The sequence below is a fragment of the Choristoneura fumiferana genome, chromosome 26 (genome assembly GCF_025370935.1).
Source record: "Choristoneura fumiferana chromosome 26, NRCan_CFum_1, whole genome shotgun sequence".
Classification (NCBI taxonomy): Eukaryota; Metazoa; Arthropoda; class Insecta; order Lepidoptera; family Tortricidae; genus Choristoneura; species Choristoneura fumiferana.
In genome coordinates, this window is record NC_133497.1 from 5,042,377 (window position 1) to 5,066,639 (window position 24,263).

The window sequence follows — 24,263 nt, forward strand, 5'->3', positions numbered from 1 at the left end:
GTTGACCTAAGCAAAGCTTGTGTTATGGGTACTAGACAACGGATAAACATACTAAAATAGATAGATATATACTTAAATACATATTAAACATCCAAGAATCGAGCACAAACATTTGTATTATTCATACAAATATCTGCCCCAACCGGGATCGAACCCGGGACCTCAAGCTTCGTGGTCAGGTTTTTTAACCACTGGGCCATCTGGTCGTCAGAACAGAATTGAGGGCATCGTACCTTTTTTTTTACTTTGTCACACGTTATCACGTACGTCATAATTATATGGTGTTAGAAAATACACTTAAAGCGGAATTTGTAAAAGGACCATTGACAGATGTCACTAAACCAGAAAAAATCTATAAAACTTATAGGTAACTGGGCCAATCAACTATTTTACCGACACTTTGGGCGTCTCCTGCGTTACCAAAATTGTCTCTGGCGTTACCAAAAAAATCGTACTTCCAACAAGATATTACACGGTTTAATAGCTTAAACTTACGTAGGATGGCATGTATTCATGTACACCATCTATTAAATTACAGAAAAAACATGTTTACTCACAAAAATCTGCAATTGGTTGAAAAATGTCGCGGACAGATTAGTGACAGTAAAAAAGTTGATTGGCCCAACTAGCTTTTGCCTGCGGCTTCACACGCGTACAATTCGGTTATCGCGCGCTGTTCCCTCGGGGACATGTGCATTTTTCTGGGATAAAAAGTAGCCTATGTCACTCTCTGGCCTATAAACTATCTCTGTGCCAAAAATCACGTCAATCCGTCGTTCCGTTACGACGTGAAAGACGGACAAACATACAAACACACAAAACTTTCGCATTTATAATATTAATATGGATTCAAATGCGACCCTAATGAGCAGAGGCTGGAATCCTGATAGCACTTTATAGTCATAAAGACTTCTCGGTTATCGACTTTCGATGAACACACAATGTATATAGATAAATACAAAATATAATATTAGATCTGCAGATCTTTTGGACAGGGTTTTCATTTTATAATTTTTATTTTTATAGTAACATATATATATATTTAGTTAAGGTTTCTTAGGTAAGTTTTCTTTGTCTTCTTCTAATTAGTATTATTTTATTTAAATCATTGAATAAAGATTTGAATCATGTATTAAATATAATATTTAAATAAAATATGATTACGAGTAGAAATAAACAACAAGCACTCTTATCACGAATGAGCGATCTCTTCGAGATAACCTTTGGTTTACAGCTTTTTGGAAATGTTAAATAGTGGCAAAATTGAAAATACAAACTGAAATATAGTTGCACAGAAAAACCAGAAAAATAAGACCAGCACTGGGAATCGAACCCAGGTCCTCGGCATTCCGTGCCACGTGCTATACCGCTACACCACTGCTGGACAACGGTACAGACACGAATTTCCCCTATGCACCACATAAATCAGCTTGTTTGTTTCTTATTTAGCCATTTAAGCAGTGACGCTAGCGACATCTATACCGTAGCCCTCATCGAGAAACTTCGGCACTCCATTGGATGGAACTATTTGGAACTAACCGCTCACCCGGACATGAGATATCGTTATTAAGCAATCAAATTAAGATTGATTGAGATTGATGAGGGCTACTAGGGTGAGATATGTGGTGCATAGGGGAAATTCGTGTCTGACCTGTACCGTTGTCCAGCACGGAATGCCGAGGACCTGGGTTCGATTCCCAGTGCTGGTCTTGCTTTCTCTTTTCTTCTGTGCATCTATATTTCAGTTTGTATTTTCATTTAGGTTTTACGGGATGATCGTAAAAGTAAAAATTTGGAATTGAAATAAAAAATACAAAAAGATTTCCAAAAAACCAATCTAAATAGTGGCAACTAAAATAGACTGAGCATGAAATGAGGGCTAAAATAGAAGCGAAATCTCGGTAGATGGCGTTAAGTATCTTGTGTTTTTTTAATGCTACGTTTAGTGCTTCGTTCGTGTTGCGTTTCGTGTCGTCATAGTGTGTTGTATGTTTTAGTTTTAAATGGGTCCCAATGAAAACAGCGTTGCGGCTTGCCGTAACACTGCTGAGTGGGGTCCACTTTATACTATTCGATGTTATTTATGTGTATCGAATATGTGTAAATAAATGTTCTCTCTCTCTCAACTAAATGATCCAATTGCAAGCAAGGCCGTAACGTCAAAAAACCTCACGATACTAACGCCATCTAGCGATATTTCGCCTGTATTTTAGCCCTCATTGATAAATGATAAAACACTTAACTGAACTGATTAAATTTAATCTATTTTGGTGTTCTGCGTTATGCTGAAAATGAGATACTGCCAATTGCCAGGGTAGAACTGTATGATACAGATCTGCATCAAGAGATTTACGCGTGCGAAGCCGAGGATAAACGCTAGTGGGTAATATACTGACTCAGCAGCAGCCGGACGTGTCCAGGCGTGACGTCTGGTTCGCAGTAGCAACTCGGGTCCAGCCGCTGTATCTCCGCTATGGCGCGGTCGCGGATAGCAGTTGGCAACTCTTTGGGACCTAAGAAAAAACAGTTCAGATTATTAAAAAAGAGATTGTTCATGAACTCTAAATGAATGTCTTCTTTCAGTAAATATTTCAATCCATAATATTTAAAATACGTTCCCTTCATGTGGCCTTAGCCGTGGGACGTCAGCAAAGCTGGGCCATATTTTTAGGTGGACAAATTTTTTCGTCGTAGCGTAGAAAATCCATTAACGAGATGGACGGATGACCTGGTTAAAGCCGCGGGTTCACGGTGGATGCAGACCGCTGCCAACCGAAGCAACTGGAGGTCTATGGGAGACCTATGTCCAACAGTGGACGTCCTACGCCTACGGCTGATATGATGGATGAAATTTTTATAAGTCTGAAGCGGCTCCGCGCTACTGCTTTTAATCTGTCATCTCCCAGGATAACAGGATCAAAGGAATTTGGGCACAAATTTGTGCCTCTGGGAGAGGACAGGTTAAAGGCTAACTACTAAAATTAAGAACTTGGTGAGCTGGCAAGCCTTAAGGTACTAACAGGGGCGAGTGGGGTAGGGCTCCGAGCGCTCCAGAGCGTCGGGCCGGATCCTTCGCATGTAGTGGCGGTAGTCTCCTCGGACCTTGGCAGGGGGTTCGATCATGCCCGTGGCGCGGTCCACCACTGCAGGGAAATGGGATTAGTGCTTTCCTGTTACCTGACACGAGCTGTGTTTCATTCATAGACATCGGGGCGTCAGTTCAGTCTATCACTGGTCAAAAATGAAATGAAATGGTTTATTTTGTCTAATCAGCAGATACATTGTCGTGCGAACAAATCTTATTTTCTAGAATAGAATAGTTTTTTTACCTAAAGTAACAATAATGTTATTCACCAAGATTAAATAAAAAAATGGTTATTAATAAATTGTAAAATTAAAATTAATCGAATAAAATGCTTTATCATTCAGCCATATTGATTAAATTTTAGACCTATATTAACTACGAGGTAACTGTTATGTCTTTAGGTAGCTTATTAAATATACGTATTGCCATTGGAAAGCAGTTTCTGCGATATAAGTGCGTTTTAGTTTTAGGGTAGATAATTTTTTTGGTTATCTGGTATCAAACTGGTGGTCTTTCCTTTTGAAGTAGTTCTGATACGATTTGACAGTTACATATATCAAAAATATATGAACAATGGGACTGTTAATAGATTTAACTGTTTGAAAAATGAAAACAGAATTATCGTGCAGTAATCCTCTTGGTCTGACAGACTGATACTATAGACTAGACTGATGAAAACTAAATTTATCCAATGATATAGTTTTGAATGACAGAAACCAAAATGATGGAGTATAGCAACGCCAGAATGCAAGTGTAACCTATGCTGTAATACAGGAGGCCTCTAGACCATGGGGCTTCAAATTTAGTACCCTTAGTGTAAGTTTTCGGTTACAAACCAGTTTATAACCGAAAACTTACACTAAGGGTACAGAACCGATTCTACTCGCATAACTTACTTAAGCCACTTTTGTTTTGTAACAATTTCAAATAACTTGAATTTAGATAATTTATTGATCTTCAAAGTTTAATCGTTAAATCAGTGTATCGGATATGGCGGTGATATCGCTGTCTCTTGGTACGGGGGCGCTTAAATAATTTTTGACATTTATTTGACATCTCATAGATAAACATTTATCAATGTGTCACCTTTGTATTGTATCGCATACATTTTTTTTATTCGACTGGATGGCAAACGAGCATGTGGGTCTCCTGATGGTAAGAGATGACCACCGCCCATAGACACCTGCAACACCAGGGGGATTGCAGATGCGTTGCCAACTTAGAGGCTTAAAATGGGATACCTCAAGTGCCAGTAATTTCACCGGCTGTCTTACTCTCCACGCCAAAACACAACAGTACAACCACTGCTGCTTCACAATAAGATTAGCGAGCAAGGTTGAATATTACATTTAGTCAGTCAATGAAATAAATGAACAGTGATCATATTTTTAAAAGTTGTAAAACAAGAGTAGCTCAGTTATGCGAATACATATAATCGAACCTTGGGTTTAAAGCCCCATGGTCAAAGACTTCCAGGTAGGGTGAGGATATTGCAACTGTGTGGCAATTTAAAGGGATTTATTCGAGCGCTTATTCCGTATGATTTTTCGTGGGCACATTTTGTTGACATGGTAGTAGGTTTCGTTACAGTTTTCAGGTTATCAAGTAGAAGTATAGGAGGTCTAAAAAATAATCAAAAAGGTCAAAAAATTCTACAGCCCGAAAAAAATTCAAACAAGTGCTTGAGCTACTTCTTCTAAGAATAAAGATGACTTACATTCTTCATAGAACTCGTGCGCATCCAGCTTGACCTCCAGAATCTCGCGCACGCGCCGCTCCCACTCGTTTTTGATGAAGTGCGCGTTGTCGATGCTGGCTCGGGACTTGAGGACCACTGGACAAAAAAAAATTAAAGTTAAGGTGGTTCGTCTTCCACACAAACATGTGTACAGTTGGATTGCTTACACACACGCGATTTCAACGAGATTTTTCTGAGGATAGTTAGTTATGGGCATATTGTGTGCGCAAATAATGAAATCAAGCATTAGTATTTTACGAAAATTACAAAACCACGAAAAATACGACGTTTTGATTACAACGCCATCTAACGGGACTTTTACAACGTGAAGAGCTGCCTTAAAACGATGGTACCTACTATCATCTTGTTTAAGAGACTGGATTAAAAAAATATTTATACCAAAAAACTGAACAGACTACAAAACCATGAAAATAATTTTCTACCATTCTGAAGTCGGTCGGTGCCTCAGCACGAGCCAGAAAACTTGTAGTTTGGGTGATAATACAAGTACAGTCAACAAAAAGTACAGTCAGCAAAAAAAAGCTTTTATTAAAAATGTTTTTTTTTTTAACAAAACCTTATTTATTTTTGCACTAGAAAGAAGTTAAGCTATTTTGACATGTAATTATTGAAAAAATACTTGAAAAACATATACGTCCGGTAATTTACATTATTTTGGTTTCCATAACTAATGAATAGTTAATATTTTTTTAATAGCGTTTTACAATAAAAAGATTCGTGAACATTGTTGATCACATACCTTGATTATAATTTACTTGTCTTAACGCACATATGCGTTTTTGGAACTTCGCCCAGTGCCGCTGTCATAATTATTGATAAATTTTGAACGCACATGTGCGTCGGTGGCACCTGTGGAAATCAGGTGGCAGTGAATGCGTTAAACATTTTATTTCAAAGTGAAAGTCAAAGTATCTTTGTTCAATTTAGGCTATAATATAACAAGCACTTTTAACCTCGTGAGCCCTCGCGTAGGTATTAACATCACGCCTGTATTCCCAAATGGGGTAGGTAGACAGAGCACACGAAACGTTACCGCTTCGGAGCCACTTTTAGCAATTTTTAGGTTTTAAGTTTGACAAAAACGGAATAAGTACAATAGTGACAGGTTGCTAGCCTGTCGTCTACCGTATAGTATACCTCGCGTATTATAAACTAACAAATAAAACTAAAAAAACGGCCGAAGGTTCATTATAATAAAGTACAAATGGTTCATTGAAAAAAAAAAACACGACATTGACAAACAAGACACGCACGATGTACACTAGTTCTATTATTTATCCTGTGACGATTCCCGTTTACTTAGATACCTATAAATGTGTACGGAACCCTCGGTGCGCGAGTCCGACTCGCACTTGCCCGGTTTTTTATTAGATTTATTAATCTTCGGTCTACACGAAAAACAGCTTAGGGTCGGTATTGAAATATCGGTAATTATCTGGTCGGTTAGGTACATATATGAGGTCAGGATTGATCATGGCGGTACAATTGAATACGTCTGATATTTAGTGACAGTTTCAATGTGCGTGAAATGTGAAAAACAGCGGGGCTACTACGAAACTCGCAAATCGAAGTTCGTATCGATCGCACCGTCCCTTTCACTTGCGTATAAATGACATAAACGTCAGCGGGACGGCAACATACGAAGTTCGAGTTATGCACTTCGTGGTATAGGGCCAGGGTCGGTTTTTCCACGTCGGTACTTAGTACTGTCCGGTGCGGGAAAGACAAAGACTGTCACTTATTCAATCGCAGACCATCGGCTCACCGCTGCGCAAGCGTTTGTGAGGAGTCGAAAAAAAAAACCCATTGCCATTTTTAATAAAAAAAAGTAAAAGTAGGTTATTTGAATATTGAGTGCATAAATTAACTTAAGGTTCATTTATGAAATTAGTACCTATCTAAACCTAATGTGCATCTAAATTTCAAAAACTTGTGGTTTTCCTAACCTATAATTCTCTGTATTTTGTTGTGAGGTATGGTATTCGAGTTACATAGAGGTATAACGTACCTGTATATACCCGATTTATCGTGCTATGTTAATGTAGGTACTTTAAGTTGCTGATTCAGTTTTAATTTTAATTAAGTTGTAGAGTACCTACCTACTTTAAGAATGCCATTGAACCAACCTGCCTATTTTTTCTAACATCTATTTTAACGAGGCTTTAGTAACACCAAATGCGAAATTAATTATTGATTTTGCACAATACAAGGTACCCACAATAGACATGCTCTTTACTCAACACCACAAATCAGTACCTACAATAAATCAACCTAAGAATACAAAATACCTACAGGGTAGACAATAGGCCACCTTATCGCTTAGAAGCGATCTTTTCCTTCCAGACAACCATTAAGGTAGGTAGATATAGAAACCTTAATACAAATATAAATACGTGAAAGTGGCGGAAACAAATAGGTAGGTACGTACACTTTATTAATTGGACATTATTTAATTTTAATTACTTGTCTCAAACAATATTTGTAACAATTTGTATTTGTATTTTTATTATTATTATTTTTTGTATTTTTTTTTCTTTAATTGTATAATATAGTTTTTAAGTTTTATTTGTAATTATATTATTATGAAAAAATGACTTTTCACCTCAGCACCTCAAACAGGCAGGTTTTGCTATGAGATATCAGTGAGCAAAATCGCATTTTGCTCACTCCGTGAGACAAAGTAACTTTTAATTATTTTTTTTTAAATGCTGAGTACAGTGTTGGGTCTACTCACTGAATTCCAAATATTTGAACTTTACTTTGATCTGTCATTTCACTTCAACTCGAAAAAAGCAAGAGATAGGATCAAATTTGTCGATTACAAACTTAAATTAAATTTTTGGTATTAAAAATATATCGAAATATTTCCAAAATGTAAATTTTCCCGATCTTTTAATAAAGTATGCAACCTCGTTGCACGAAAGCCGCTTCTCTTGTTTTTTTTTATAAAAGAATTCCATATACTGCCTCTACAGTATTTATAATCATTATGTGTTAAATTGAATGATTTTTTAACAAATCTATTTATGTTTATGTAATAGAAATCTTAATAAAAATCATATTTAAAGGTTTAATTGTTCAACCTTTTCAATTACCCCGAGATGAGGCTTTTTGCAGTATTAAAAAAATAAGTGTGACATTAGTACAAGAAGTTAAGATTGCATGTTATGAGTATGCGATTTGTATTGTAGCTACTGGACTCTTTTTATGGTTTAAATGTAATTATTATATTTGATAATAATCGGATTCTATTTTAAAAAATGTGCTTGTTTTGTAAACAGGTAGGTATATGTGGTTTTATTCATATGTTACATTTAAATTATGTTCTCGCTGCTGAGGTGAAAAATTGTATGTGTCACACGAGACCAAGTTTTTTGCATCTCGTGTATTTCAATCCCTTGCTGATCTCAGGATTCTAACCTAGAATCACTCGCTAACGCTCGTGATTCAATTATAGAATCCTTCGCTTACTCGGGATTCAAAATCAACACTCGCAACAAAAAACAACTTTGCTCTCTTGTTGCACAAATAACTATTTGCCAAGTTTCTTGCGGCGCATTTTTCTTGGCAATGATGGTCTTTCCGAAAGCGCTGGTAGTTTAAAAAATGACGTGTAAAAGTGCCCATTGCGGCTTATTTAGGTACTGAATAAATAATTTGAATTTGAATTTTGAATTTAAATTTTGAATTTGAATTTCAATTCATGTATCTAAATATCCATATACCTACTTCGTTTTTTTAGCATTAGAAAGAAGGTAAAGCGATCTTGACGCGTCTTTTTTATTGATAAACACTTTTGAAAAATAAGTCACAGCAAATATAAAACAATTAGCAAGGACATATCGGCGGCCGATCGTAAAATCCGCCAGATCCCGAAATTCCTAGGCATATCGTGAAACGCCGCCATTTCATGATATGCCTAAACGTTGGCCAGGCATATCACGATGTGCCTGAGAAATAATACGGCAGATCGATTAGAGCAACGCATTCTTCGATATTCCTAGCTCTATACCGGGCACATCGTAAAATAGTTTCTTATTTGGCCACTGGTGGCGCTGCGTATGCAATGGCGGCCGTGACCAGCTGACCGCCCGTGTTTGTTTAGCGCGTGAAAAATGTCGGCGTCGCAACAAAATGATCTTTAAACCGAAAATAGTGATTGAATTCAAAATAGAAGTGCAAAAGAAGCTTTTGAACATCAGCTCCGTTCTTTTTATGTAAATCAAACGGATTCTGTGCACAATGTGAAAAAACCATGGACGTCCGTATTTTTAGAGGTTAGAATTTGTTGGTAAATAAAGTATTCACTAGTTGTTATTTATTTATATAAAAAAATTTAGGTACGACGAGCGAAGCGAGGAGTGGTTAGTATTAATTGTGATCACGACGCACGAGCCGAGCGAGCGAAGCGAGCGTGCCGCGGCAGCGGCCGGCGAAGTGCCAGAACCGATATGGCGGCGTTTCATGATATGCCTAGGAATTTCATGATCTGCCTAAACTAGCCAAATCATGAAATGGCGGGGCTTCATGATATGCCTAGGAATTCATGATCTGCCTAAACGTCACTAGGTAAATCGCTAAACGGTGAGTTATGAACGATATGGCGGATGTCCCTTAGCCAATTCATGAAATGGCGGCATTTCACGATATGCCTAGGAATTTCGTGATCTGGCGGATTTTACGATCGGCCGCCGACAGACATATTATCATTTATTTACACTCTTTTATTAACTTTATTTAGTATCATATGTAGGTACCTAACTGTTTTATTAAAAACTTTTTTCAATAATAACCTAACCATAAAAATTAAATTTTTAATAAAAGCTTTTTTGGCTGACTCTACTTTTTGTTTACTCTTGACTGTACTTGCATTGTCACCCAAACTATATTTGCATACCAAATTTCAACTCTTAATAACCGTTGAAGAGTTCCGTCCTGCGGAGACGATCCTGGTCGGACTACCTACCAGGATGTCACTACTAGATTATTGTATTGTCACGCGATTTACATAAGTATTCCTGTACCTACGAAAATACTTCAGTAAAATTAATTCTCTATGTCTGTGCCAGAGACCTTGACATGAGTCATCGCAACCAATGACAGCTCGGCGCACAGAATAAGTAACAGGAAGTAGCATGAGCATTTCATTTATCTTTCCCGGCGAACCGACCGCCCCTCAAACTGTTTCCTCCAATAACAGCGACGCCGTGTAGCGGCCATTTTAAAACGTCAAATTACGTCATTGAAACTTCTCTAGAATAGACACGGTATTGGTAGTAGTACCCTTAGCTTGAATACTATTGGTTGTTTTAATCTGTCATCTCCCAGGATAACAGGATCAAAGGAATTTGGGCACAAATTTGTGCCTCTGGGAGAGGACAGGTAAGCAACTAAGCTGTTAATGTCGGGAATTAATTGATTAATTTTTAATAGACCTGTTAATCAATTAACGAATTGATTCGATAGAATAATCGCCACAGTGTCATCTTGAATTGTCAGAAGGTATTTATTTGAATTCATATCAAATTGCAACTATGGGTAGGTATCAATTGAAACATAATAATATTAATAAATAAATAATATCATGGGACAATTTGACACCAATAATTAACCTAGTCCCAAACTAAGCAAAACTTGTACTGTGAGTGCTAGGCAACGGATAAAACATACTTATATATAAATACATACATAAATACATATTAAAAGTCCAATACCCGAGAACAAACATTCGTATAATTCATACAAATATCTGCTCCGGCCGTGCATCGAACCTGGGACCTCAGCTTCGCAGCCAGGTTCTCTCACCTGGCTATACGATCGTCCGATATTACCAGTTAAGGATATAACCTAATAATTTCATTGCAAACGTTGCACTTAGCTACCATTTTCTCAGAATTATCAACGTGTTCGATATCATGCAAGTCCTTGCCATACGAATGCTTAGGCCTCGTATTTGCCGGAAAGCCTTAACGCATTCACTGCCACCTGACTTCCACAGGTGCCACCGACGCACATGTGCGTTCAAAATGTATGAATAATTACGACAGCGGCACTGGGCGAAGTTCCGAAAACGCGTATATGCGTCAGTGGCAGTGAATGCGTTAATCAAAATTTATCACGCTCATTTTCATTCACTCTTGTCGTACGGCATCATCTTGTGGGAAAATTCGACAATCATAATTTAGAAGCGAGCTCTGCGCCTGCGCACGATGGCAGGCAGGATTAAGGCCTAGGGACTCTTGCAGTGATCAATTGAAATATTGACGCATTATTCGCAGTAGGTTCGTTTATGATTATTATCATGTTTACACGCGAGAATATTAATTCGTTTAAACGCGTCAATATACCAGGCAGAATGACCCGCCTGACCGGGCGATTGGTAGTAGGGCTGCCACCTCTTCGGTTTTGACCCGGAGTGTACGGGCTTGCATGGTGCATGTCCGGGCTACGGGTTTAACATCGATATCTCCGGGTGAGACCGGGTGACGGTGACAGCAAGAAAGACAGCCGACCATCACGGCGATGATTCAAAATTGCCTGTTGATTTACGATGGGTTTAGTTATTTAAAGTCACCACAACCTTCGCCGAACCGCCAAAAATTATTGGTATTTTTTTTCAATCCCTCTAAGCAATGCTTTTGTAGGATGCGTCTTTTCTTTAATGGGAAATTTGTGGATAGACGAGCGAAACTGCTTGTCAGTGGACATGGTAAAGGCAGGGTTAATTGTAAAGATTAATTACAATATGAACTGCCAAGAAAGTTTTTGAAGAAGCCTAAGCAAGAAGAGATGCTTAAACAATATCTTCAGAATAAAAAATATAGCTGGCACAAGTCAACCTAGCACTAGCTAAGTCATTTATATTTTTATAAATAACTACAATAAATTAATTAATTAATTATTTTATATTATTGTATAAATTATTTAGCAAATTATTAGCTCCCAAACAATTCATCCCATATTTTTATTCGAAATGATGATTTTTAGGGCGAAATTTCAGGCGGGATTTTTTTTGCAGATGGTAGGACCTTGTGCAAGGTCCGCCCGGATTGCTACCACCATCTTGCTCGCTAATCCTGCCGTGAAACAGCAGTGCTTGCACTGTTATGTTTCGGCGTGGAGAGTAAGACAGCCGGTGAAATTACTGCACTTGAGGTATCCATCTTAGGCCTCTGGTGTTGCAGATGTTTATGGGCGGTGGTGATCTCTTACCATCAGGAGACCCACTTGCCTCGTTTGCCATCCAGTCAAATAAAAAAAAAAAAAAATAAAAATAAAATGTTATTTCCCGACTCAACGTTTCGCACTGATATCATTTCCCAACTAATCATTTGATAAATTATTATTATGTTTAATGTTTAATGTTTATTTGGGCAAAAAACGGTACAATATAGAAAAAAAAACTTAAGAAAATAAGACTTAAACGAAACATAGACCAGCAAATATGCCACTATTAAAATAATCACCTGGGATTTTTTTAAGATGTCATTTATGTTTTGGTCAAAATGTATTGGCATAGGTACCTTACTTAGCAACATTTAATGGCATCCAACCTACTTTTCTAGTGGCAGTTATCCTGGCTGTCATAAAAAAACCGGCCAAGAGCGTGTCGGACAAGCCCGAAATAGGGTTCCGTAGCCATTACGAAAAAATTAAGTAATATTTTTCTAAGGATTTCGTATTTTATACGGAATCTTCCAAGTTTAGGTATATTTTATACCTTAGGCTGATATTTACTCATAAAGTACTAATAATTCTCAAGCAAACTTAGCCGTTATAGTTTTCCTTGAAAGTTTGATATACTTACTACCATCCTGATTTTTTTCAAATTTTTCTACCCACCGGTTTAGATTTTAGGGGGGGGGGGGACGCTCGATTTTAATGAAAATTTGCACTTTAAAGTTGAATATTTCGCAAACAAATCACTGAATCGAAAAATCGTTTTAGCAACCCCCTAATGGTTTTAAAAGACCTATCCAACGATACCCCACACTATAGGGTTGGATAAGAAAAATAAAATCACCCCCACTTTACGTCTATGGGAGGTACCCTAAAAAAATTTTTTTTGAATTTTTGATTGTACCATTTTGTCGGCATAGTTTACATATATATTCGTGCAAAATTACAGCTTTCTAGCATTGATAGTCCCTGAGCAAAGCCGCGGACGGACAGACAGACAGACAGACATGGCGAAACTATAAGGGTTCCGTTTTTGCCATTTTGGCTCCGGAATCCTAAAAACCTAACATCAAGAATTTTGCACTTCTATCAAATGAGAATATACTTACCTATTAGTCGTTTTAAAAATATATTTCGAATGCCTAACACTTCTAGAATTGAATATCAACCATATTCCCAAATAATTACTAGAAAGTGTAACAAAAATCTTTGAACCTCTGGGACATTTAAATTTTCCCATATACACTTTTAAAAAAAATACCCATCTAGGTACTACTTTTATAAAAGCTCGTAAGTATCTTAAATTCGACAATTTTTCTGAGTGAACTTTATGATTTACCTATATAATGAACATTATTTCAAGGGCCACACTTTTGTTAACGTATTGATTTGAGATACGAGATTTTTTCAAATTACCTAGTAACGAAAGTAACGATATTTTTTGTATGGGTAGGTACAATTTGACCATCCTTTTGTGAATAGGTAAGTATATCATAATTATAATCTCTAATATATAGGTAAAAATCTCGTGTCACAATGTTTGTGACCAGACTCGTTTTCTCGTTCCGAAACGGTTTGACCGATTTTTATGATTTTTTTGTGAATATTTGGTAGGTCTGAGAATAGTACCTACTTAAACTGTTTTTCATAATTCTACACGGACGAAGCAACAGCTAGTATGTTATAATATATACCTGACATGTGTTTATAATGTATTTTTCAGAAGGTTTTAAATCTAATCTAAATGTAATCTATTTTTTTACTACTCTAATCTAGTTTAGATATTTCTGTTCTTGGTCATTATGTTATGTTTGTTGGTTTGGTTTGGTAGGTAGACATTAGCAAAAGACGAAACTTATTTATGAATCATAAATTATGAGCCATTAGGTATGTAGGTACTTACCAACAGTAAAATACAATCCTGTTAGGTAAAGGATTGGTAAGCCATTTCTATAAGTTAAAAACAATGGAAACAATAGACTAACATTTCTAGAGGGTGCTTACCTACTTTTAGGATAAGCCGAAGGTTTATGGTAGCAAGTTTGCTAATGTTATTAAGTGAAGCCTATTGTCTCCTGCTATTTGTCATTTTTGTAAAGACATTGTTCTGCTCCGTGGTGTTCAGTAAAAAATACGTTTATTGCATGGTTATTATATCCAGGGATTAGGATCGCTAATAATAAAATGTTGGAAGCAACATGATTGTCTTATCGTCAGTTGCAACCTACGCGGGAGTTTGAGAGTAGAACACAACTGCTACCGAGAATCGGAAATCTAACGAACTATTGTACCTAATGCAAATAAGAGTAGTTAAACCTAGCTGGAACTGCGATAAAAGGAATGTGCCGACGCTTTTGAGAATTATTTTACTAGAAAGAAAGCACAGATTACCCCCTTAGAGCCCCCTGAACAGCCGGCAGAGTTACATAGGTACTTTAATACAAACTTTAGGTATATGTATGGAAAAGTTCAAATAAGAATAAACTTTTTATAACTGCAATTTTTCCTTGTTTTAACAGATTTCATGACGTACTTAATTTGTAGATTAACAATTCTGTTAGTATTAGTAGTTAGGCATATTAGGCAAAGCTCTGCGCAGGCGGCGACACTGCGCAAACCACCATGACGTCAGTTCTCTTTAAGTATATTTAAACATTATACCAAAGAGTAAGTACCTACCTATAGAAATCATGAATGTTTAGTAAATTAGTAAGAAAATAACATGATATTTAAATCCGCAGTAACGTATCAATTTTTTTTAAATTGAAATATAAGTATGATAATAGTATGGCATCCTTACGGACATCAAAAAACGATTTACGGTTTTGTGCTAGTGCTGCACTCTAACGGCAGAATATTGCAGTAATATTCCCTATTCTTCTAAGTTTTTTTTTGGTACAATCTTTATACCTACCTGTGGATTTTTATAGATGTCTGCAAGCACCGGCTAAGTCCACGTTTACAATCTGGATCATCCCACGAGCACGGAGCAAAGGTGCGGAGCAAGAGGGCAGGGGTTTTACACCTCAGAATAAAGAGGCAAACAGTGAATGAATGTTGTATAAATCGATGTACTATTGCCCAAATAGTGGAATATTGCCCGGAAACTTGGTGAAGCAAGACATAAAACGGGTGGTTAACAAAAGATTTTAGTGATTAGGTAGGGTCATTGTGGTTTTCACCTCGGCAGTCACTGCACGCTTTTGCTTCTCTCGTGAATAAAGTCTAGTAGTCAGCGATATGCCTTACATTGCATATTACAAGAACATGCCAGCATCGGCGTCACAGCAGGCTCTTTCAGTTCCGAGTAAGTCCATTTTTCATTCTGGCTCATCTCACGAGCTGAGACCCGTTGATATTTTCGTTGACTTCAGTTTCTTGTTTTGATATTTTTAGTTTCTGGTACTGAAATTGTATTTCTTGTCTCAGTTCCCCGTGCCGGCCGAGGCTTTCATTGCGGCCATTCCAATGCCGTACATGTGTCGGGTATTCAAGAAGTGGTCCACGAAGGTTATTCACGTGTTTGAGGAGCATTTAAAGATATCGAGCGACACGACACGGCACGGGCACAATCTGAGGCCGCGGAAACCCCAAAAACCGGTCATGGAGAGGAAATGGAAGAGAGCGCGTAAATAGAATAGTGCTCCAACTGCACAGTTCGTCAATACTACAGTAAACGTCATTTCATTGAAAGAAGCCCTTATAAGGGCTGCCAATTTTCGTTGTTTCTAACAAACGTCATAGCTAGCTTAGCTTGTTGATGAACACCTCAAGTTCTAGTGTTTTTTTTAGCGAACCCACTATATATTTTTAACAGACCAAATTTGATATAAAATTTATTCATTTAACAGATGGGTGGCAATCCTCTTGAATTCTAATCTACTTCTTCTTGACCCCTCCCATTTCAACTGGGGTTGGGCCTCCTTGTACGTCAGCGCCAGGACGCTCTGTCCTGGGTTGTCGTTGGTGAGATATTCAGGGCTTTCAGGTCCCTCTCAACATTAGTCCACCATGTAGACGGCGGTCTTCCTTTACCACGGGGTTTAGTAGGGAATAGGTTTAATGATTCTCTCAAAGAAGGCCTTAATTCCTTTCGGTATTTTTTTGGTAGAATGTTTTCATTCTAGCTCACCTCAAGAACTCAGACTCGTCGATATTTTCGTTGACTAGTTTCTTGTCTTGATATTTTCAGTTTCTAGTGTTCCATTTTTTTGTTATAGCTGCTAATTTTCTTTGTTTCTAGCAAACGTCATACCTAGCTTAGCTTGTTTATGAGCACCTCAAGCCGTAGTGGATTTTTTTTAGTGAACCCACTAACGATATATTTTTTAACAGACTAAATTTGATATGAAATTTATCCATTAAACAGATGGTTGGAAATCTCTTTAATTCGAATCTTACACTAAAATGGTTTGCTAATTTCTGATAAAATGCTCTTCAAAAATTGTTCAAGTATTCGAGAACAGTAAATTTCATGTCACGGCACGGGCATAGGTACATACCTACCTAACCTCAGACAACGGTAAGTTATCGTTTTTCGACTTCTTCGACTTTAATTTCGCGTTGTTCAACAAAAAGAAGTCCCTATGATTATTTATTTTTCAGTTTTCCACACAGTTTCCGATGGGTTACAGCCAAATACCTGTCCGTTGGCTATCAACTCGCTGGACATAGAAGTGTCGTGGCCATTTTTATGTCACGTGTGCGGACAATTGTTCAAGAAATGCTCCGCCAAGACAGAACACGAGAAGGAGGAACATTTGGCGTTTAAAAAGCACAACCTGTGGCCAAGGAAACAGAGAAAATTAGCTGAAAAAACAGAACGGCGCAGAACATCCACCTTGGCTGCTTGGCTCGCGGCCAACGGTGGATCATGTTATTGTCGGCGTGGCTTTACAATAAAAGCGTTTAAAAAGCTATTTTTAGATCTGCAAACAGCCCTTCTCAGGGCTGCCAATTCTCGCTGGTTCAATTAACAAACGTCAATTACTTGTCTTGTAAGCAAATGAGAACTTTTAAGAATTTATTGCCTTATTTAACTAAGAAACGGCTAACTACGAGTATGAAATAACTCAATCATCTTGGCCAGCTACGCCCGACTGCTGCACACAAGCCTCTTCACAGAATGAGAAAGTTTAGACGATAGTTCTCTTGACGTTTTCATTCATCCTAAAAGACACGGTTTTAATCTGGAGCAAAGGTGCAAGAGGGCAGGGGTTTTACACCGCAGAATAAAGAGGCAAACAGTGAATGAATGTTGTATAAATCAATGTACTATTGCCCAAATACCTAGTGGAATATTGCCCGGAAACTTGGTGAAGCAAGACATTAAACAGGTGCTTAGATAAAGATTTTAGTGACTGTATTCATAATAACCTGTCTTTATTTTATGTTTTACTGTTTGTTGTCCTGTTTTTAATGAAATTATTTTACGTGGATGTTTAAAAAGCTTTCCTCTAAAAAAAACACTTATTTGAGGAGCATGTGCGTGGAGAGTACCGCGACACAGAAGCCCGGGAAACTACTCGTGGAGCAAAAACGACGCAGAACACCCAAACGGAAATCTCCTCCAACTGCATAGTTGGCCAGCGTCGTCGATAGTTACAAAACCCTTGTAGTAAAGTTGCTACAAAAAGCTATTCTTAGGGTTACCAATTTTCGTTGTTTCTAACAAACGTCATACATAATTTAGAGCTTCTATGAATTTATTGCCTAATTTACTATAGGTAGTATCTACAGTAAGATAACAAGAAACGGCTAACTATGGACAAAACCAAATAACTCAATGTCCTCATCTTGGCCAGCTACGCCCGACTGCTGCACACAAGCCTCTTCACAGAATGAGAAAGCTTAGACAATAGTTATCTTGACGTTTTCATTTATCCTAAAACTCACGGTTTTAATCTGGATCATCCCACGAGCACCGAGTAAAGGTACGGAGCAAGAGGCAAACAGTGAATGAATGTTGTATAAATCGATGTAGGTACCTAATATTGCCCAAATGTGGAATATTGCCCGGAAACTTGGTGAAGTAATTAAACACGTGCCTAATCAAAGATTTTAGTGACTGCATTTATAATAGATGATTGCTTTGTATTTCATGAAAGATATTCTTCTAATATAGCTATTTATGCAACTGTATCGTAATAGAGGTCCTTATAACACGATTGTGGTTTCATAAAAGGGTCACATGAGTGTTTAAGGCCTAATTACGTACAGTTGCATACAACATTTTATCTACATACTGTAACGTTGCACTTACATTCATTACTCTTATTACTACAAAAGGGTAAAAGAACGTTGTATTTTATTGTTTATTAACAATAAATAATAATAATAAAACACTTATAATCTAAACCAAAAACTTAGAACTAAATAAAATACTATTATACATATTAAAACTTAAATAACTTAACTTAAATAAATCTAACTAGAATTATAAAATAACAACACTTAACAATATTAACTAAATCGACACAACGTTAACACTTGTCTACGCGAATATAAACCACTTAGTGGCGTGATCCAGACAGACGCGCTGATTGGCTAAAGCGCGCCTTTTGTTACTCTAAATGATGAATTTCGATGCGCCCGCGCTGGGGCACTTACGAGCTATCTCCTTGTTGCGACAAACCTGTGCCGGCTGCGTTCACTAGTTCCGCTACGTGTCGTCTTACGCGCCGTCACAAGCATAAATTTATTAAATCTTTTATTTAATTTATTCGTCCTTCCGACGTATTTGTAAATTTTACTCGTGAAGTAAAATCATATAAGTGTCGTCTCGCACCCCAATAGGGTAAGTGTTGAACAAGTATTATAATCAGTGCTTAGCTATAAGTTAGTGCTCATTTTAAACACTAGGTTGTGCTTAACATTATTTAATTCCATTCGATACCGCTTCCGTAAATAAATTGTTACAGTGATTGTACACCGCTTCAATTAGAAGCGGAATTTGCATTAATAAATAAATAAGTGTTACCGTTATAGTGCACGGAACATTCTACGCTTAGCTGTAGCTGCTAGTTAGTGCTTAAACCTGTTCTGGACGTAATAAGCTAGCCTTTCTATTTTTATTATTGCATAGCAGCTTATTTACCTACCCTCTTTTGTTTAATAAAAAGAATATATAAAATCGTAATTCTGCTTAATCTTTTTCCTGGACATTGTAACTCCGTTCTGATAGTGAACACCGCAACACCAACTGCTTTCGGCTTCTCATTGTTAGGCACATATCATCAGGAGGTTCACTATCAGCGGAGGAGCTCACATAGATTTTAACCGGTGGACGTTCATCCACAGGGTGCTACTTTACGGGTACAAACAAATTCCGGGTTCGTCGCTTATCTGCGAAAACACGCTTCACCTGCTGCTCCCCGAGCCGTACCACATCAGCACACTCCACCGACCGCTGCCTTCACCACCACTCAGGGGAGTACCGATCTACGGCGGCAAAACCAGTCGGGCATAGACTCCCACGACCTTATTTTATTAATAAATATTTTCTTTACTTGTTGTTGACTTCGGTTGTTTTTATTTATAAACATAAACCACGTCCTGGGCCCGAACGTCACACTGGCGCCTCAAACGTGGTTTTAGTAAGGTCTGGTTTTGCTCCGTAGAAGTAGTTGTGTGTTTTGTGTTGTTTTATTTTTGTGTGAAACGTTATTTTTCTTTTTATTTTTGGTTGCCTGCAACTTAAGTGTACGCTTGTATTTTTTTTTATAATATTTTTTTTCCCATAAAATATTCTCAGAAATATTGTGTCAAAATTTTATTAATTGTAATCGTAAACATTTAAAATATAAACACTCTGTACGTGCTAACTGCGACTTAAGCACAAAACCGGTTACTCGAGTTACAATCGCGTACAAAAGTGTTAAGTTTATTTAATATTTATTAATTGTGAACTAATCTTATAAAGTGTTACACATAAGTTGCAATTGTTTTAACGCTTGTTTTTTTTTGTTTTGGTGATTGTTGTTTTTATTTTTATTTTGCTTTATTTCATCAACCATAACGTTATTTGTAGTCTGCTTTGTAACAGAACGGAGTAGATTAGTTAATCTTGTTCAACACTTTCTTCATTGCGGTGCATTCAATTGTTTAATTAATTATTCGCGAAATATTATTATTATTACTTCAATTATTAGTAAATTAGTATGGCACATCCAGTCAAATTTTTATCGTTGCAAAAATCAGAGTTGGAGTATGAAGTGCAAATTAGGGGCAGTACTCCTGCTGCTACTGTCCAGGACTTACGGAAGCAAATTGCCAAATTAGGCCCTCTATTTCCTTCCGAGGACATATTGGAAAGTTCCCTTGATGTAAATGATGACTTAAGGGGCATTACTGACGTACTCGCTAAAGTCAAATCTTTTCTTGACTCTCCTTTGGACAGAAATGCATTACTGCGCGTTCAGAATTATTTACATCACCTTTATCACCGACTTAATCGGCTGATTATTGATGCCAAGACGCATAATGCACATGAAACCTGTGTAAAGGAGTTTCAAACACTGTACGACCGTTTTAATTCCGTTAAGGACACCACTGTCGTTGATAGGCTAATTGCTCCTGTTGATACTAATTCAACTGAGCAGCAGTCAGCTGTGCCGCCTTTAAATATTAATGTGTCTTGCGACCGTGGCGTAGTTGGTGAGCTCACCAGAATTAGGTTTGACGGAAAGTCGTGCGTGCGCTCTTTTATTCAGCGCATTAATGAATTTAGCAAAGCCAGGAATATCTCTTCATCTAAGCTGCTTTCATTTGCTACAGAGATCTTTACTGGTGACGCGTTGCATTGGTACCGTGGTATCCAAGACCAAGATCAGGTGTTGGATTGGGATTCATTGGTTGCGCGTCTTAGGAAAGACTTTGATCAAGCAGGTTATGACTATCGGCTGCTCTCGGAGATACGTGCCAGAACTCAGGGTGAATCAGAAAATATAACCATTTATTTGTCGATAATGTCTGGGTTGTTCGCGCGTCTATCAGAGACGTTACCTAGCAAGGATAAATTAGAAATATTGCTACATAACATTAGGCCATGCTACGCGAGCACTTTAGCTTCAGCCACAGATATTCCTGATATTGACACCTTGAGATCCTTATGCCGTAACTACGAGAACATTCAGGCACGTCTTGCTGGTTTTCGTGAACCTCCTAAAAGAACATCTGATACCATGGCGCCAGAATTTGCATACAGTGGTCATTCATCACATAAGTCAAACATTTCAAATCTCAATTATGGTAATAATTTCTATAATAATGATTACAATAAAAATAGATCTTATCCTAACAACAGCAACAATGCAAATAAAACTAGTAGCCCTAATCAAAATTTTACACAAAATTCATACAGTAACAATTACAATAAAAATAAATCTTATCCTAACAACAACTTTAATGCTAATAAAACCAGTAATAATAGTAAATATGTACATGCAATGCACACCCCCGGTCCTAAACCATTATTTTGTCCTCGATGTCGTGACAGCACCCATAATTTACGTCAGTGTAAGGCTAACAAGGACAAAATATTTTGTTTCGTCTGTGGTCACGAAGGTGTCAAAACTCCACAATGCCCCAATTGTAATAAAAATAACCCAGGTCCATCAAAAAACTAGTAGACCTGCAGAATTGTGAAAATCATAGTAAGTTCGATAGCGAAGATTGGGCTAAATGGCTGCAAACTATAAAATTTTATTTTAATTCCTATAAAATCAATACAATTCTGCAGAAACAAACTTTAAACGATCCTCGGCCTTATGCATCTATTAAAATTTACAATATATCGCTGTTAGGTCTTCTTGATTCTGGCTCAGCCGTCACTATCGTAGGCAATAATATGCATCGCAGCCTAGAACAACATGGCCTAGCAGTTCAAAAAGAACAGCCTATCACAGTCACAGCTGCTGGAGGACAATTAATGACAAGCATTGGCTATATGAATCTGCCTGTAAAATTTGAAGACACGTTTCATGTCATTAAAGCTTTTGTTGTGCCGGATATTGACATAGATCTCGTATTAGGTATCGACTTTTGGCACAAATTTAATATTTTTCCCAATCACCTTACTGGTATTACTTATTCTAATATGAGCGTTTCTAACGCTAGTCTTGTTATAGACCGCTCCTCTTTTATACAGGCTTATGACCATTTAAATATCTCAGAAAGATCACTAGCAGATAACATAATTGCTAAATTTCGTGATATCTCTGCCGAATCCAAGGGTTTAGGTGAAACTAAGTTGATCACGCACCGAATTGATACTGGAGACGCCCTACCTATTCGACAACGCTATTATCGTATGTCCCCTGAAAAACAGCGCATTCTTGTCGAACAGGTGGACGAGATGCTAGGTCTCGACGTAATCGAGCCATGTGAAAGCGCTTGGTCGTCGCCGGTACTAATTGTTACCAAGAAAAATGGTCAACCTCGTTTTTGCCTCGATAGCCGGAAGCTAAACTCCGTAACAAAACGCGACGCCTACAGTTTGCCCTACGTGTCCGAAATTTTGGACAACCTTCGTGATGCTCGCTACCTCTCTAGCATAGATTTGTCCAAGGCGTTTTGGCAAATTCCCATAGCTTCCGAAGATCGAGACAAGACGGCGTTCTACGTTCCAGGACGGGGCACGTTTCGTTTTAAGCGTACCGCGTTCGGACTTACCAACGCACCTGCAACTCAACAGAGATTGGTTGACCTGCTTTTTAGGGAATTCGATCTCAAAGTCTTCGCGTATCTCGATGACATTATTATCGTCTCGAACGACTTCAATTCCCACGTCTCCCTTTTACTCCGCGTGATGGAGAAATTAAAGCAGGCCAACCTCACTATCAACCTAGAAAAATGCCAATTTTTTCGAAGTCAGCTTAAGTACTTGGGCTATGTTGTTGACAGTTGTGGACTTCGTACCGATCCAGAAAAAGTGCAAGCAATTCTTGATTACCCGACACCTACTTGTCGCAAAGATATCAAGCGCTTTCTCGGGACCGCTACATGGTATCGTCGTTTCGTCCCCAACTTCAGCACTATAGCAGGCCCTCTTAATAAGTTGACTTCGAATAAAAAAGGTGGACCACCGTTTGTCTGGTCTTCGGAGGCCGATGCTGCATTCCAGAAACTTAAAGAATGCTTGGTTTCTGCTCCTGTTCTTTCCTGCCCTGATTACGACAAGCCATTCGAGGTGCACACCGATGCCAGTAACTACGGTGTGGGTGCTATGCTCACCCAGATCGTAGGCGGTAAGGAGCACCCAATAGCTTACATGAGCAAGTCGTTGTCAGCAGCAGAGAAGAATTACAGCATCACAGAGCGTGAAACGTTGGCAGTTGTCATAGCTTTGGAGCATTGGCGGTGTTATTTAGAGAACGGAAAGCCTTTCACTGTCTATACAGATCATAGTGCGCTAAAATGGTTCCTGTCTCTAAATAACCCGACCGGTAGACTGGCTCGCTGGGGTGTGAGATTGTCCGCGTTTCATTTCGAACTGAAACATCGCCGCGGAGTTGACAATGTCATCCCAGATGCCCTTTCAAGAGCGGTTCCAGTTAGTGCGATAAGTACTTCAAACTACTTCTCAAAAACTACTGATCTGTGGTATAAAAATATTTACAATTCTTGTCTGACAAACCCCAAAATTTTCCAAATTTTTTAATAAAAAACAACTCTCTTTACAAACTAACAAAGAACAAACACGACTTGACTGACTTAACTTCAGAATTTTCTTGGAAAGAGGTTGTTCCGTGTGAGCTACGTGACCGGGTGATCAGCGAGAATCACGCCGAGCCTACAGCCGGACATCTTGGCGTTTTTAAAACGTATCGTCGTCTCGCGTTGAGATACTTCTGGCCAGGCATGCACCAAGACGTCGTAAATTTCGTTGGTTCATGTTCCAAATGTCTTTCTTACAAAGCACAAAACCACCAAGTCTTAGGTGAAATGGGACGCCCTAAGCATTGTAGCCGCCCATTTCAAACAATTTCAATTGACCTCATGGGTCCCTTACCAGTAACTAGAAAGCAAAACAGCTACATTCTAGTCGTAACTTGCTGTTTTTCCAAATTTTGTTTAATTACACCTTTGCGAGCTGCTACTTCCACTGCCGTGTGTAAATATCTAGAGGATTCAGTTTTCCTCGTGCATGGAACACCTCAGACCATATTTTTAGACAACGGTAGCCAGTTTATCAGTAAAGTCACGGATTATTTTTTTTAAACATTACAACGTTCCAAATAT

General features: G+C 38.0%; 1 protein-coding gene and 1 long non-coding RNA gene across 2 annotated transcripts in view; both read left to right on the forward strand.

The window, feature by feature from the left end:
* LOC141442608 (cilia- and flagella-associated protein 91-like) overlaps positions 1 to 24,263 on the forward strand; it is a gene marked incomplete in the record, with an annotated part of 185,848 nt that overhangs the window by 149,632 nt on the left and 11,953 nt on the right.
* Positions 18,276 to 19,541, forward strand: LOC141442614 (uncharacterized). Its single transcript, XR_012452953.1, has 2 exons — positions 18,276 to 18,819; positions 19,323 to 19,541. It is a non-coding gene; the product is annotated as an uncharacterized lncRNA (long non-coding RNA).